The sequence below is a fragment of the Tasmannia lanceolata genome, unplaced genomic scaffold (genome assembly GCF_043159265.1).
Source record: "Tasmannia lanceolata isolate RefF3 unplaced genomic scaffold, GAP_Taslan_0.1 ptg000004l, whole genome shotgun sequence".
NCBI classification, from domain to species: Eukaryota; Viridiplantae; Streptophyta; class Magnoliopsida; order Canellales; family Winteraceae; genus Tasmannia; species Tasmannia lanceolata.
The window spans coordinates 518,591-535,756 of record NW_027518681.1 but is presented as its reverse complement, the minus strand read 5'-3'; positions in this window follow the sequence as shown (position 1 = coordinate 535,756).

The following is a 17,166-nucleotide window of genomic DNA, read 5'->3' as shown; positions in this document are numbered from 1 at the left end:
CAAAAGTACACGAGAAACAATAAAACTAAAGATACAAAAAAACTCTCAAGGAGGGAGGAAGTCAAACTACTCCAATGTCATACGACTAACCCCACCCCTAGCCAAAGCATCCACCTCCTCATTGGCAGATCTCCGCACATGATTGAAAACAATAGCAGAGCCCTGTAGACACCCCATTTTGACCGGGCCATTTTTCCCAAAATCGAATAAATTTATGAAATCGAGTAAATTCCCGAATGAAGTTCCGAAATCCCAATCCCGAAATTCCCGAAGAGGTGGGCCCCGAGTGCAGAGAAAACTCGAAATGGTACCCACCCATTGTGTTCATTTTAGGTGCAAAATCCCTAAGAGGCTGCTAATATCCCAAAGAGTGCATTTATCAAAGCGTGCGTGTGTTTAATCACTTTCCCATGTTAAGCAGGAGGGGAGTGAATTAGTCAGCTTGGGGTTGCTTGGAGAAGAGAGAGGGAATAATATACCATTTCCTTTAAGAGAAGAAAATGCAAATAGGGTATAATGGCAAGAGGGTAAAATCGCCTCATCCTTGGGATATTTAGTAAAATTGACATTACTTTCTTTGCAAGCAACAGGCATAGGCCATTGGATCAAAGCGTAGGGCTGTTCAATCGGTTTTAACCGAACCGATTTTAATGAAATTAACCGAACCGAAATATTTCGGTTACCTAATTTAGCTAACCGAAACCGAAACCGATTTGTATACTAACCGAACCGAACTGAAACCGAAATATAATTTCGGTTGTTCGGTTAGTTCGGTTCGAACCGAATAATGACAAGTAGTGTCTGATGAACAAAAGAAAAATAGGGAGACAAAAAAAACTAGGTTTCTTGGATGAACAAAAGCCAATTTCACCATTAAAATTTCAAATGGAAACCAAATCAGGCAGTGAAAAACTCTTCACAATCTTTGTAAGAAGAAAAACAGTAATAGAAAAGGCAAAAAAGAGGAAAAAGGAAAAAGGAAAAGGACCCATACCTTTGAATCTTCTGATGGAGGCTTGGAGCCATGCTCTCGAACCAAAACCAAAGAAACACTGAAGGGGGGGGGGGAGAGAAATCAAAAGATTCAAAACCCTAAAATGATAAAGATAAAGAAAGAAAAAAAAACAAAAATAACTAAATAAGGGAGACTCTTACCGTGGAAAGGTGGCCGGAGACGAGGAGGCAGAGAGGCAGAGAGAGAGAGAGAGAGAGAGAGAGAGAGAGAGAGAGAGAGAGAGAGAGAGAGAGAGAGAGAGAGAGAGAGAGAGAGAGCAGAGAAATACCCTAGCAGCTCTGTCTCTTTTTAGTCTTTTTTAGGTTTTAGGTAAAATGAAAAGAAAAGAAGAAAACCCTAATTTTAACCTTTAGCTTTTAGGTTTCAACTTATTCACTTCACCCCTTTTTATTACTCACGACACCCCCTTTCGTTTTAAGTTATTCAGTAGTCACAAATGCAAGCCCCATACAGCTACCGATATTTAATGCCCTGTGACACTCTGATGCTCTCTAGAAACTAGGGTTCTATCTCATGGCTCAAGATATTTAATGCTTCCAAAGATATTTTTCTTCCTTTTAACTTTCTCGGTATTCTCACCTAAAATGTAAACACAAATTCAACTTTACACTGTACTGATTAGTAACTTTTCCATTCCAGCAAGAGAGAGAAGATAAAAAAAAGATAAAAAGGCTATGATACATTACATGTGAAGCAAATATTTTCGAACATCAAACTGGGTCACACACATCTTCACCTGTCGTTCGGTTATTTCGGTTAACCGAATAAATTTTCAACGAAAACCGAAACCGAAACCGAAACCGAAAACCGAAATTTGGGATGATGTAAAACCGAAACCGAACTGAATTTTTTTTAACCGAATGGAAATAACCGACCGGATTCGGTTCGGTCGGTTATTTCGGTTTTCACGAATAATGCCCACCCCTATCAAAGAGATGAGGTGTAGGGCTTAGATCAACTAGAACATTCTAGGTTTTAGGGTTTCTAAGATAGAATTAGGGCTAAGGATAACAAATGAAGGGCTGAAAACAACCGAGAAAAGGAATCTAATAAATGGAGGGCTGAGATTAGCTTGGGAAAATGACTAACTATAAAGGATGAAGAAAATTAGAGAGAGAGGTCGACCATTTTTGGGGAAAGACTCGGCAAATTAATTTGGGAAATGTTATCAGCACTACTGTATTTTGATGAGGGCACTCTCACTTTATTAAAAGTACGGTGTGGCCCACGTCGTAGGATGATCCAAACCGTCCATTAGATGGACCACAGCCTAAATAGATTATACGCCAAAAGTTATTTATATAGGTTGATCCTAACCCTCCGATCTATAGAGGATTAGGATCAACCCTCTAGCATTCAGATCAGAGGGTTAGGATCAACCTATGGAAATGAATTTTGGGGCACAACCTATTTAGGCTGTAGCCCATCTAATGGACAGTTTGGATCATCCACGGGCCATACCGTACTTTTTATAAACGAGAGTGCCCCCGTCAAAATACAAATATGGTACTGTTGATAACAGTTTCTTTTAATTTTTCCGTAATTGTCATAAGTTTATAACTTTTATGGGTAGTTTATTTTGGTAATTGTCATATTTTTTTTGTAATTTTCCTTCTTTATTACCCTTTTTCGGTAATTTTTCATTTAAAACTTACCATTTCTATCGCAAATCTAATAAACCCTAATGATTACTATTTTTTTTCTACTTTTGCTAGCCACCTTTTCACCCATTTACTTCTTCCAATCTTTGCATCAAGACGGGCCACAAGCCGAGCAAGTGGAATTGGCGAAGGTGGCTAGCAAATTCCTGTAAAAATAAAAAAGGGAAATGTTACGAGCACTACTGTATTTTGATGAGGGCACTCTTACTTTATTAAAAGTACGGTATGGACCGCACCATAGGATGATCCAAACCGTCCATTAGATGGGCCACAACCCATGTAGGTTGTGCCCCAAAAATCATTTCCGTAAGTTGATCCTAACCCTCCGATCTGAATGTTAGAGGGTTGATCCTAACCCTCTATGGATTGGACGGTTAGGATCAACCTATGGAAATAATTTTTGGAGCACAACCTATTTAGGTTGTGGCCCATCTAATGGACGGTTTGGATCATCCAATGGTGCGGGCCATACTATACTTTTAATAAAGTGAGAGTGCCCTCATCAAAATACAATAGTGCCAATAATATTTTCCAAAAAAAATCTCCCAAACCAACCAAACACCTCACGGGAGATTTGCTCTCAATCTCCTCTTTGACTGATTCCCTCTGCATTTCACCCCATTGCCGACACCTCATACCTCCCCTCACAGCCACCAAGAGAGAGATAGAGAGAGAGAGAGTGTCCTTCTTCTCCGGGCATTTAGCCGGAGCTCCGGCGGACCCCGTCAAATCCATTTGGATTCTCCACCTCCGGCCCACATCTCAGCCTCCATCTCCCATCTTCTTCGCCTTGATTTTTTTCTTCTTTCCAACGAAAAATAGAGCACAATAGCAGAGATAGAGAGAGAGGGAAGAGGAAAACTCATCATCGTCTACGGCCATTTTGGCCGACAATCATACCTGCAATCTCCCCTTCACTGCATCCCTTTGACCACATCCACCACCTCTACGCCATTTTTGCTTCTCATCTTCTCCGATCCAACCTCATCACTATTTCCTAAACCCAACTACATCTCCTCTGCAAATTCTGACAACTCTTCATCTTCTCCGACCCCACTCCGCCGGAGCTCCGGCAAACCCACCATTGAAATCCAGCCATCTTCACCACTAACTCTAACCCATTTCCACTCCCAACCGCCATCCCCACCATCAATAGCCACACAACCTCCCCATCCACCATTTCTCCATCTCCATAAACCCCTTTTTGTTTAACCCAAACCATTTTCTCCGGCCAAGACCCTAACTCCGACCAACTCCGGCCGTGCATCCACTCTACCTCCTTCCCTGTTAGCCCCATTCCCACCTTGATCCACCCAACATTTCACCCTATATCTCTAGTCTTTGCTTGATAAATTCATATGGGTTTGAAGGAAGAAGGAAAGAGCACCATCAATGCGCGGTTCCGATCATTGCCATCACATTTGTACAACACAAGTAAATTCATTTAAAATCCCATTTCCTATTCTATCTTCATGATCTGAATATTTTATATCCTCTTTTTCTCTTGGATTTCCTTCTCGAGATATGAATTTGATTCTTATCTGATTTTAATCTCAACCATGATTTTTGGTCTGGATTACAAATGGATTGTGTAGCGATCTGTGCTAGCAAAATTAGTTCTGTAATATTTCAGATTTTGTAAGCTAAGTGAAAATGCTTCATGCTAATGAGGCTGATTTAAAAAAAATCTGGAGATTTCTATTAAAATGATGTTCAGTCAGTGTTGTAAGCCTATGTTAATTTCAATGTTCCAAAGTCTCTTAAATCATTTTACCATGCAGCCTGTAGATCAAACCCCTCTTTAGCTTACTTGATTTCATTTTCTGATTTAATCTTTAATGCTAAATTCCACAGGCTTATTCTTTTTCTTTACATGTGTGTTAAAGATATTTTTTTAAAAGGTCTAAATGACATGGAATGTATAGCCTGTTTCATTACGGATGTTAACACTTCTATATGTCTGCTAGCAGTTTGATGCTCATTTGTTTGGCGTCTTTTCTACTTTTATTGATGATTGTATGTTTGCATAGTTGGATACTAGTCATAGAGTTCGTTATGTTTCCATATTTCGATTCGAGTGGATCTTTGCATTTTATTTTGTGACTGTTCTAATCGAATGTTATAACAGTAGATGTGGAGTGGAATCTGTTTAATCTGGTGCTTTAGGTTATTACAATGACTTGAGATATGGTTTGACCAATCATAATTGAATTGTACTCATTTCGTAGTAGTCTGCCATTGCCGGATCCTTGAGAGGAGATAAATTGATTCTACATCATTGTTGATAACAAAGATATTCCTGTTATATTCCACCTCCATACTCCTTGATACTACTTGACCTTCATTTCTATAATCCCACAACGCTTATTTTCCATCCCTGCTAACTCGATCTCTCCTTCTATTTGTGGTTCAATTGTAGTGATCTTAGGGTTGTTGTGAATATCGAAGTGTGCTTGGGTTTATTTCGCTGACATGAGAAGGCTTCCTTTGGGCTTAAAATGGGGCTATTCGGAGTTTGCCCTTTTGCCTCCCTTTTCCAAACGTTCTTCGCTTTTAGTTGAGGTTTCCTACTGCTTTCATGAGTTTATACCATAACTAGGAATTCTGTTTGGGGATTTGGGACCTCCATTCTTTGGGAATATTTCCTCATGTCAGGCGATGACGGAATGTTTCTTGAGCCAACCCCTTACCCTTCATGTCCATTTTCTCATCCTAGGACTTTCTAGAAGGTTCAGGGATTCTATCTTCTTCAGGGTCATTTCTGCTTATAGGGTTTAGGGATTCTTTCCTTTCGGTTCATTCTTTTCACGTTCCTAGGGATCCTATTCAAGCTTCGGGATTCCATCGATTACAGGAACACTTTCTCGGGTTTAGGCTATGACGGACGGCAACATCTTGAGCCAAAACGGCAACATCTTGAGCCAAAACCCCCTTCAATCAAAAGGGATAAAAATACATAAAAATCAAATAACAAAAATACAAAAAACAACAAAAAAATATCAAAAAACTTTCAAAGCGTATTTCGAAAGGCTGTTTCGAACTACGTTGTCTTGATCCCTTTCCACAGGGTACCTAGGCAGCTTGGGATCTTCATCCCAAGTCCAGTCTAACTTTTCAATAAAATTATTTAAACCCTTCAAAAAATCATTTAAACATATAAAAAAATCTTTCAAACCTTTCAAAACAAAAACCGAAATGGGCAAGGATGGTGATATCCAGGTCATTCGGAACCCTCCTTTCATTTCATTTCCGATCTTGATCGTGGTTTTTCGGTTTTCATCGATTTTCCTACGTTTTATCGGGTTTTGGGACGGGTGACGACGTAGCGTGGCCCTTTCACAGGGATTGTCCTCATTGAGCCCAACGATAGGCTATGACGACTGCGAGACTTGTCCGATCTTTAGCGGATCAGGATCACTGAGCTCGATTCCTTTAGAATCGCTCCCTGAGTCTATCGTATGTCCCATTTTCTTTTTCCTGGCATTTTGGATTTATGCATACCGTCGATTTTCTGATTCCTTTCTTTCCTCGCATATTTTAGCTTATCGTGTGTTTGTCTTTGGTTCCTTGTGTGTTTACTTTCAGCTTGCTCATTCCTTATGTGTTTAGTTTCACATGCTTATTTACATGCTTAGCTGCTAAGCAACATTTATCTGCTTACTTATCATGATCATATGCTTAGTTGTAGATATTTACTGCTTTCCTGCTTATCATATCTGCTATATTACTTGCTTAGCTGTAGCTGTGCATGCAGATGTTACTGCTTTCCTAGATGTGATGGGTTAGGAGTAGATGCGGTGAGTTAGGATTTGGATGTTTATTTTCTTTTGCCCATCCACGGGTCGTGCATGCTTAGATAAACGTTTTCCCGGGGATTTTCATTCCCATTTCTTCTGATTTTCGTTCAAAACTCTTCAAACTTAATAATAAATGGCATAAGAGACCAGGTGCTTGCACTTGGGCGAATTGGGGGTGCTTTTCGGATCTTCCTCATTCGTCACCAGGCACGGACTTTTGTATCTCTGGTTATCCGTTGCGACAGAGTATTGTATGGGATCCATGGCCCATTTCCTTGGATGGCGACTCTTCTTTGTTATAGGTACATCTTGGTTCCTGGCTAGTCCCTGAATCAAGAAGTATCTCATTTATATCGCCACCCATGCTGTGAGTGGCATCATTTCGAGAGTTCCTTGGTAGAGCTCTCATTCACGTTGTGGAGATCTTAGAGGATTGACGTGGGATCTCGTATCCCTCGCTCACCGTCCTCGGGATCGGGGTCCACAAGCCTGAGATTAGATCATCTATTTCATCAAAGATAGACGAAAATCTCCAAGGAGGCAACACCACCCCCTTCAACCATCGAATTACATTGAGTGAATCACCCTCCACAATAATGTGATCCATGCTCTCTCTATCAAGTCATTTAATACCATGATATACCGCCTTTACCTCGGCCTCCGAGGCATCACATACCCCAAGAGGGCCAGAATAAGCCCACACAACATCGCTACAATCATTACTACGTAACCCACCTACCCCGGCTGGGCCTGGGTTCCAAAACTCGACCCATCGAAGTTAATTTTGAACATCCCAATAGGAGGAGCCTCGCTCTGCTGAGCAATCTGAGACCTAGCCTCCCTACTAAAGCAAACTTCTCTCCACCCCTCCCATAAGTCAAAGGCCGAAACGAATCGGAATGCCGAAAGACATCTTTAGGGTTTAGAAATTGTAGGAACAAAATAGGGCCATTCGATCCTTCTCGAATTGGGATGATCTATCAGTTTTGCAGATTGGGATCCTTCTCTAAAAGTTTTAGGCGAGACGAATCCATCCGTGGGGGCCCTCTTCTGTCACTTTTTCTATGCTTAAAATCGTGTTAGATTGATCTTTGCTTCATCTTTCTCGATATAATTCTCTTTCGATCTTCCTCCAACTATCACCAACGAAACATTATGACGAGCCTCTATGTCGTGTTTCAGCTAAATGATTAGCTAATATCAGTTAGTTAGTTTCTAACAATTGGATTGATATATGCAGTGTTTAAAAATGCGGATGAGGGTCAAATGCAGCTAAGAAAAAAATCCATGACGGCTCGGCGCGGACGCAACCAAGAACATGATTGACACGGTTGCGTAATTGACACGGTCATAACTCGAGAGAGTCAAAGGAGTTTTTATTGACTTTATAGGGCAAAATGCAGAACATGGCCAAAGGAAAAGGGAGTCGACTTGGGGCAGTCCACAATGACGCGGGGAGTTTTAAAACTATGAATAGATGTAGTTTCTTTAATGCTTGCAAAATCAATAGCCAATTCCACCCGTATTTTAAAAGGCTTAACAAAATTATTATACAATGCATGTATTCTTAAGATGACAATATTCTCCCTATACAAAGACTTTTTTTTAACCCGAAATTTATTTAGGGATTCTGGGCAGCATTTTAAATTTTATTAATATGAATAAAAGGTACAGGAGGAGGACATAGAACCTTGCCTCCACAATGGCTTGATGTCTCTCAATTTAAAATTTTCCACATTGCATATATAATTATTCATTATGCAGAGTCTCCATTGATGGTCATAGACCTAAATTTTTGCAGGAATAATAATAAAATAAAATAAAAACTAACGATCCAAACAGATAAACAACTTCAGATCGAACATATGGTTAGGATTGTAAAAGTGTGCAACGTGTATGGTTTTAGATTTGATGGGCACCAAAAGATATCGTATCTTTAAGGAGACCACGAGATTTTTTATTTTTATTTTTTTTCTATTTCTTATAGGTAACCGAAGCTTAGGTTGAATAGAGGTGTAATTTGGGTCGGATTGAGTTGAGATTTAGCTAAAAACTGAATTGGATTCAACTCTAACCCGACCCAAATTTAAGGTAAAATCTAAACCCAAATTCCAAAGAATCACCTCGAGTTGCACCCCTAGTGTTAAATATAAAAAATTTATGGATCATTGACAATGGGATATTAGCCATTGCCAACAGCCATTTGATCTGAAGGCCTTCCAGTGTTCGAAATGGCACATTTAAATTATTCATCACTTTACCTCTTCCTTGAAAAATTATGTCAATGTTTGTGCAAAGAGCTTCAAAAAATGTTGCTCTAAACAATTCTCAATACAAATACAACCTGACGTTTTCATTTAACAATAAAATAGCTAAAAAAAAACATCTTGCAAGTTCATACACCCTTTGAAATTTGAGAGCATGATTCATCTAAATAAATTAGTTTCTTAGTAAATTCAACGAGAAGAAACTAAATTTATTATTTGGAATAAAAGAACTCGTAGGAAATCGACATGTTCTATATGAAAAGAACACGACTGAAGACCGATCTTATTAATTGTATTAACTCCTAACCCAATATCTAACTCGTTGACATCAGGATTAGGAATACATAATGACAGCTATGTTTGTTTACAACGGAGTATAGAAACCAGTCTTCCTAGAAGTAGGTTTTGTGGTTGTTAAGGGATTTCAAGGATACATCTTGCAAGCCTATTCCCAAGGGCATAAAAATGTCATTAAGATTGGAAAATTGCAAATGATTTCCCCCCACACTTGACAGATAAAATCCCCCCTAATGTTGTCTGTCAACTTTCAAAGGTAAGGAAAAACGTTAAAGGGGTGAATTTATCCTCAGGTAGTGAACCGTTTTCACGTAAACGTTAAAGGGGGGATTTTATCCGTCAAAGGGAGGGATATGTTGCAATTCAAAAAGTAGCAATAAATTCGAAGATGGCTATTTTAGGAAGATTCATAAGTGGAAGTTTCACAAGTGGAAAATACGGAAAGTTTTAGTAAATAAGAAGGTATTTTGGCAGAATGGAAACTTCCTAAGCTTACATGATTTTGAGATATGGGAAACTTACATTCTTGGGAAGCTTCAAAGATTACAAGCTTTGAGATTTAGCAAGTTTCAAGATTTGAAAAATATGATTTCCTATTCCCTTAAGTATTTTGTTTCCTAAAAGGTTATCATTTTCTAATTTAGCTATTTACTAGAAACCGAAACTTCTGTCACCGAAACCGAAACCGAAACTGAAACGAACTAAATCCGAAATTGCCGAAACTTCACAATTTTGGTCGAAATTTCAGAAATTTTGGTAATTTCCGTGAAATTTCAAAAAAAATATATTAATTTTTTATTCCTTTACAAAATTTCAGCCGAAATTACCGGCCAAAATTTCAGCCCAAAAACCGACATTTCGCTCATCTTTACGGAATTTCAGCTGAAATTTCGGTTTCGGCTAGGTCCGAAATATATGTCGAATCTGAAATTTCAAACCATGTTTGTAGCCAGTTTTTAGCTAAGGAAACTTTAATATTTTAGATAGATATGCTAATATCATTTTAAGCTAATTTTTAGACTCTGGAAATCTTTTAGAAATGTAATAAAAGAGATATGATGGACGATTGGAGTTGGAGGAGTTTTTGAGATTGAATAAAAATTTATCTTCACAGCATACGTGAGATTTCATACGACTCTTCTTGTTACTTGTTCTTTCTTGGTTTTGTTTGATCTTGGTATTTGGGCTGCGCCAGATTGGTATCAGAGCTACTTGATCCTGCGGTGGCGTCGGATTGATCATGCCACCGAAAATAAGAGGGGCTCAAACCGTTCTGATGGCTGAGATTGAGTCATGAGACGAACTAACCATGCTTCAAAGACAAGTCAAAGACTTTATGGACTGGATTCTTCACTTGGAAACTTCTGGCCAAGATGAAGAAACTGAAGAAGAAGATAAAATCTACCTGAACTCTTTCCATGACCGGGTGTAAATGGAGGCTCCAATGAACTCGCGTGAAAGAGACAACCGCAGTTGGAAATTCGGACTGAAAATAGAGATGCCCGAGTTCCATGGTGGATTGTCCGCAGAAGAGTTCTTGGATTGGTTACGTAAGGTGGAAAGAATATTCAAGTTGAAAGGGGTTCCAAACCACAAGCAAGTCCAACTTGTGGCTTTGAAGCTAAGGGGAGGACCCTCGGCATGGTGGACACAATTGGAAGTGACACGATCCCGTCGTGGAAAATCCAAAATTAATACTTGGGAAAAGATGAAGAAGAAAATGAATGAAGCCTTCCTCCCTTTTAGATGTCTTTAGTTTCTTTATCAAACTCTACAGAATCGAGAAGGCAAGCAGTTGCTTATTGATATAAATATGGAAGGTCAAGATGAAGCCGTCTATGATGAGTACAGGGATGAAGATGAAATAATAGAACTACAACCCTTTTATGATGAGTAAGGGGATGAAGATGAAATAATGGAACTACAACCCATTTATGATCAGTACGAGGACGAGGATGAAATAGTAGAACTACAAGGAGTTGTTTAGGAAGCCTCAGTCATTCGAAAAGAAATGATTTCACTTCAAGACAATTTTGTTGACTATTTTAGAAACAATATTTTTCATTCTACATGTACGGTGTCCAGGAAAATTTGCTTGTTTGTTGCCGATATTGGGAGCTGTGAGAGCATCCTATCAGAGTCCATCGCGTCCAAGTTACAGATCGACATAACAAACCATTCAAAGCCCTACAAGCTTGTATGGTTGAAACGAGGAAGCAAGGGTGATTCGTCGAAGGACGGTGTATCGAATTCGAGGGCGAATTCTTCTCAGAAGGGGGTGACTCATGCAATCCAAAAATTAGTAATAAATTTTGAGAACGGCTATTTTAGGAAGATTCATAAGTGGAAGTTTCACAAGTGGAAAATACGGAAAGTTTTCATGAATAAGGAGGTGTTTTGGCGGAATGGAAACTTGCTAAGCTTACGTGATTTTGAGATATGGGAAACTTACATTCTTGGAAAGCTTGCAAGATTACAAGCTTTGAGATCTAGTAAGTTTCAAGATTTGGAAAATATGATTTTCTAGTCCCTTAAGTATTTTATTTCCTAAACGGTTATCATTTTCTAATTTAGCTATTTACTAGATTTGGTAGGCTCTAGTTGCTTTTCTTATTTGTAGCTATTTTTTAGCTAAGGAAACGTTAATGTTTTAGATAGATATGCCAATATCATTTTTAGCTACTTTTTAGACTTAGGAAATCTTTTAGAAATGTAATAAAAGAGATGGACGATTGGAGTCAAGGGAGTTTTTGAGATTGAATAACATTCTTTCTTCACGGCATACATGAGATTCCATACAAGTTCTTCTTATTACTTGGTCTTTCTTGGTTTTGTTTGATCTTGGTATTTGGGTTGCGTCAGATACAACTGACGCAGGGAGCGTGGAGCAACAACAACCATATAAAGATTGACACAAGCAGCAACTAAAATAATCTCATGGAGGTTTGAAAACTCATGCCACGGTTTGGAGAAGAACTCCAATATAACATGTAAAGAAGCGAAGCTCCTTCACCCACGTGAAAGAGCCAATGCTCTCCGGACAAGTGATGTCTCAAAAATAAACTTTATTCAATCTATCTTTCTTTCCTCATGCCATTACATAATATAGAGAGTCAAAATCTAAGAATAGCAACCATAAATACTTGCCTAACAATTATTCTACATCTTCTATCTAAAGCAACAAAAATAAAAGCAAGAAATATGATTAAGAAAATCCTAAATAGTAATCTTGTAATAGACACTTCCTAAAACTATCTATAACTTAGTCAAATCAAGTCCAAATCGCGTAATATTGGGCTCTTTAGATAGGTAATCAAAAAGGCCTTCTAAAAACACAAAAATCAAGCTAAATAGACGAAAATAAAAAATAAAAAAATAAAAGATTTAATCAACGACATGCGTTTTGCATCATTCACCCCCGCTTGAAAAAAAACTCGACATCGAGTTTAAACCACTATCCTCCAAATCTAATTATTAGGCGCCGTATCAATCTTCTATTCTTCATCCCCCCTTTATTATTCTTTTTTTTTTTTGTGATCCCTTACACGACGCTTAGCCTTGAAAAGGGCTCTCGAAGGTACTCTCAGATCCATGGGTGTCTTCTCATGGATGCGAGCTTCAAGTAGTGTTAACTGTGTATGAAAGTCTTCACTTGTTGTAGAAGTTATTTGTTCTCCATGGCTAGATCAGGCTGGCCGGTGTTAGTTGCAACGACTTCTTCATCCCATCGTGATTCGTCGGAGATCGCTTGTGCTTTGATACCAACTGACGTGGAGAGCATGGAGCGACAACACCAAGATAAAGATCAACACAAGCAGCAACTAAAATAATCTCGTGGGCCCATGACATTGTTTAGAGAAAAACTCCAATATCCTTCACCCACGTGAAAGAGCCAATGCTCTCTTCACAAGTGATCTCCCAAAACTAAACTTTATTCAAGCTATCTTTCTTTCCTCATGCCATTACATAATATAGAGTCAAAATTTAAGAATAGCAACCATAAATACTTGCCTAACAATTATTCTCCATCTTCTATCTAAAGCAACAAAAATAAAAGCAAGAAATATGGCTAAGATAATCCTAAAATAGTAATCCCGTAATATATAGACACTAAAAATATCCTAAAACTACCTATAACTTAGTCAAATCAAGTCCAAATCGCATAATCTTAGGCTCTTTGATCAACGCCATGCGTTGTGCATCAAAATATCATTCCCCTATCTTCACTTATACACACATACATACATACACACACATACATACATACATACATACATATATATATATATATATATATATATATATATATATATATATATGTGTGTGTGTGTGTGTGATGCTATTGATATTCACACTACCATGCTTTGATAATGGGACGAACTCACTTTTTTTTTGGGTGCCAATTGCTTTTTGTGAAATGCAATAGGCTTCGGCAGCTGTTATATAATAAAAAATAGGGAAATGTTATCAGCACAACCATGTTTTGATATTTTCACTAACACATACAGTCTTTTAGTATTTAAAGAGCTGTCAAAGGTTATTTCAGTTCCCAAAAACCTCACATGCCAATTAATTAAATAATAAAAGAGAAGATGGGTTTGTGCAATTATTAAAACATAGTTGTGCTGATATCATTTCCATATGTGTGTGTGTAGAGAGAGAGAGAGAGAGGGGAAGGAGGGAGGTGAGGGGGAGAGAGGGAGATAGAACATGAATAAACAAATTAACCAAGTACCTACATTTGCTTGGCTGAGATGAAAGTTTTCTTAGGTTCATTGTCTAAGTTGACATTATATGTGTGTGTATAGAGAGAGAGAGAGAGAGAGAGAGCTTCTGAGAGGCAGTTAAATTTTAGAGGTATGCAAAGATTCTTTCAACCTCTTACTTTTTAACTTACAAATCTTTTATGTTTAAGCTACAAAACTAATCTAAGTTCATCAAACTTTAATATGGCTTCATCTTTCTTAATGGTAGCTTATCTAACACAAATTATAAAAAGAAATGCAAAGGAACTCTCTGCACTCAAAAACATGTAAGCAACGACCCAAACAACACACTTACTAGGTCAATGGTCAGTACTTTATTCTTACTTAATATATTTTATAACCAAAATATATAATATATCATCCATATTCCGAAATGATATCTCCACTCCCTTCTTTTAATAATGGCACCCTCTTGTTTGCAACTTAATTTTGCTTTTAAAACCTGAAAAATTATTATCTACCAATCAACTCTCTCTCTCTCTCTCTCTCTCTCTCTCTCTCTCTCTCTCTCTCTCTCTCTCTCTCTCTCTCTCTCTCTCTCTCTCTCTCTCTCTCTCTCTCTCTCTATATATATATATATATATATATATATATATATATATATATGAGAATAGAGTTCCTAAGGTGTCACATCATATAGCTTATATGAGGTGGCGCTCACAAAACATAAGGGGCCCACATTTTTGGGGTGATCGAAACCAGTCATTTGAAAGGCCCTTAGATGGATATGGTGCCTACAAAAAATCAAGTCCATAGGATCATCCTAACCCTTCCATTTATGGAGGTTAAAAATGGGCAGATTTATGGAGGTTTATACCCATCCATTTCAACCTCCATAAATGGAAGGGTTAGGATGATCCTATGAAGTTGATTTTTTGGGCACACCCTATCTATGTGAGGGCCTATCAAATGAATGCTTTGGATCATCCAAACAAAGTGGGCCCCTTATGTTTTTAAGCGCCACCTCATATAAGCTATATGAGGTGACACCTTAGGAACTCTCTATATATATATAGAGGAAAGTGAAGCTACACCGCTGGTATAGCTAACTTAGCTATGTGAGGGCTTACATGTGTGTAGCTAACATAGCTAACTTAGCTATGTGTAGCTAACTTAGCTATGTGAGGGATGATCCTATGGAGCTGATTTTTGGTGGACACCCTATCTATGTGAGGGCCAATCAAATGAATGGTTTGGATCACCAAAACAATGTGGGCCCATTGTATTTTAACCCGGCGGTGTAGCTTCACTTTCCTCATATATATATATATATATATATATATATATATATATATATATATATATATATATATATATATAATATTCATGTTTTAATTTATCTTCAAGTAGTTTTAAGATAGTATATATTTAAGCTAGTTGTGAACAGTAAGTGGATTTGGAGGGCTCCCAAAGCAAATAAGAAATCTTAGAAAGTTGAGATTTTGGTTAGTTTCATAGTAAATGAAGGCCCACTTGGGCTTAATCAATTCAAATAGGTCAATGATTTTGAGCAAGCATTGAATTGAGTATTCTATATGAAGTCCAGATTTTGGATTCTTGTGTTTTCTTTATGCATTATAAACTTCTTAACTAAGATTTTCTTGCAAATTAATGGATGGATAGATTGAGCTTCCGTAAGTGAGATTGACCTTGCATATTAATTTAAGATTCCAACTCAAACATGACGATTTCCAGGGCAATAGGATTATTGTCATAATCATAAGCTAAGTGCTTTTGGTACAACTTTCAAGTAAGTCTACTGTATTTTTAAGTATAAAATTACAGAGACAACTGATGCCGATCTAGTTTTACGGAAGTCAATGCATTTTCATACGTGAATGATATATTTTTTAGATCGCCTATACATTTAACTATAAGTTATGCACGCATGCTGGCATTTGTATGAACACATGTTCCCTATACTAACACACCCATCTACATTTATCTATACTATATACAAAGCAAAGCCCTTTCCTACTTCCAGGAAATACCAAACCAAGGCTTAACCTCTCTCTCTCTCTCTCTCTCTCTCTCTCTCTCTCTCTCTCTCTCTCTCACTGCTATATAGTAATATACAGATTTTCTGGTCCATCGACCAGAAATAGGCTGGGCACACATTGTTTGGGTGATCCAAAACATTCATCTGATGGGCCGGGCCCAGACATAGATAGGGTGTGCCCAAAAAATCATCTCGATAGGATGATCCTAACCCTTCAATTTGTGAATGTTAAAATGGACAAACCTCCACAAATCGAAGGTTTAGGATGATCCTATGGAGATGATTTTTGGGTCCACTCTATTTCTGGTCGACGGACCAGAAACTCTCTCTCTCTCTCTCTCTCTCTCTCTCTCTCTCTCTCTATATATATATATATATATATATATATATATATATATATATATAGAGAGGAAACTGTTGGTGAGCTTAAGCGCCCCAATCACATGGGGGCCCACTTTGTTAGGTGATCCAAAGCATTCATTTTAAAGTCCCTTACATGGATAGGGGGTGTACCAAAAATCAGCTCCATAGGATCATCCTAACCCCTCCATTTGTGGAGGACAAAAATGGACAGACACAAATCTGCCCATTTTTGTCCTCCACAAATGAAGGGGTTAGGATGATCCTATGGAGCTGATTTTTGGTACACCCCCTATCTATCATAAGGCCTTTAAAATGAATGCTTTGGATCACCTAACAAAGTGGGCCCCCATGCGATTGGGGAGCTTAAGCGCACCAACAGTTTTCTCATATATATATATATATATAGACACACACATACATATTGTCAACTTAGGCAATGAACCTAAGCAATTTCTGATTTCAGCAAAGCAAATGGAAGGAAAATACTAACAATCTCTATTGTTTTGTTCTTCTGTCCTCCCCAAGTGGATCTTTGACAAAAACGTTGAAAGCTCAGCATCTTCCACATGGTAAGATTGATTATTAATAAGAGTCTGCGCAGACTAGCTGACCCTTTCCTCTTCTTATTCTTTCCAATTTTCTTTCTTTCTTTCTTTTTTTATAAGAATATTATTATTACTATTATCTCCCAACCCATTGACTATTATTATTTTTTTAAAAATCCCACCCAAGAAATCCATATTTGCATACTACATCTTTGAACCCACCTGCTCTCTCTTAAAATAAATTACGAAAATTACCTCTTGCATTTTCAAATTTGCACTTGTTAATTTCTCATCTAGGAATATCATATGCATTTTTTCCCTTTTTTTTTTTCTGTGCTCGAAGACTTTTATTTTCGATGACACCTCAATCGTAGTCGGTTGAAAATAAAATTATTTCAAGTTAATCTTATTTGACTGTGGGGCATTAACGCCTCATTGGAAGCCATTATCTACATA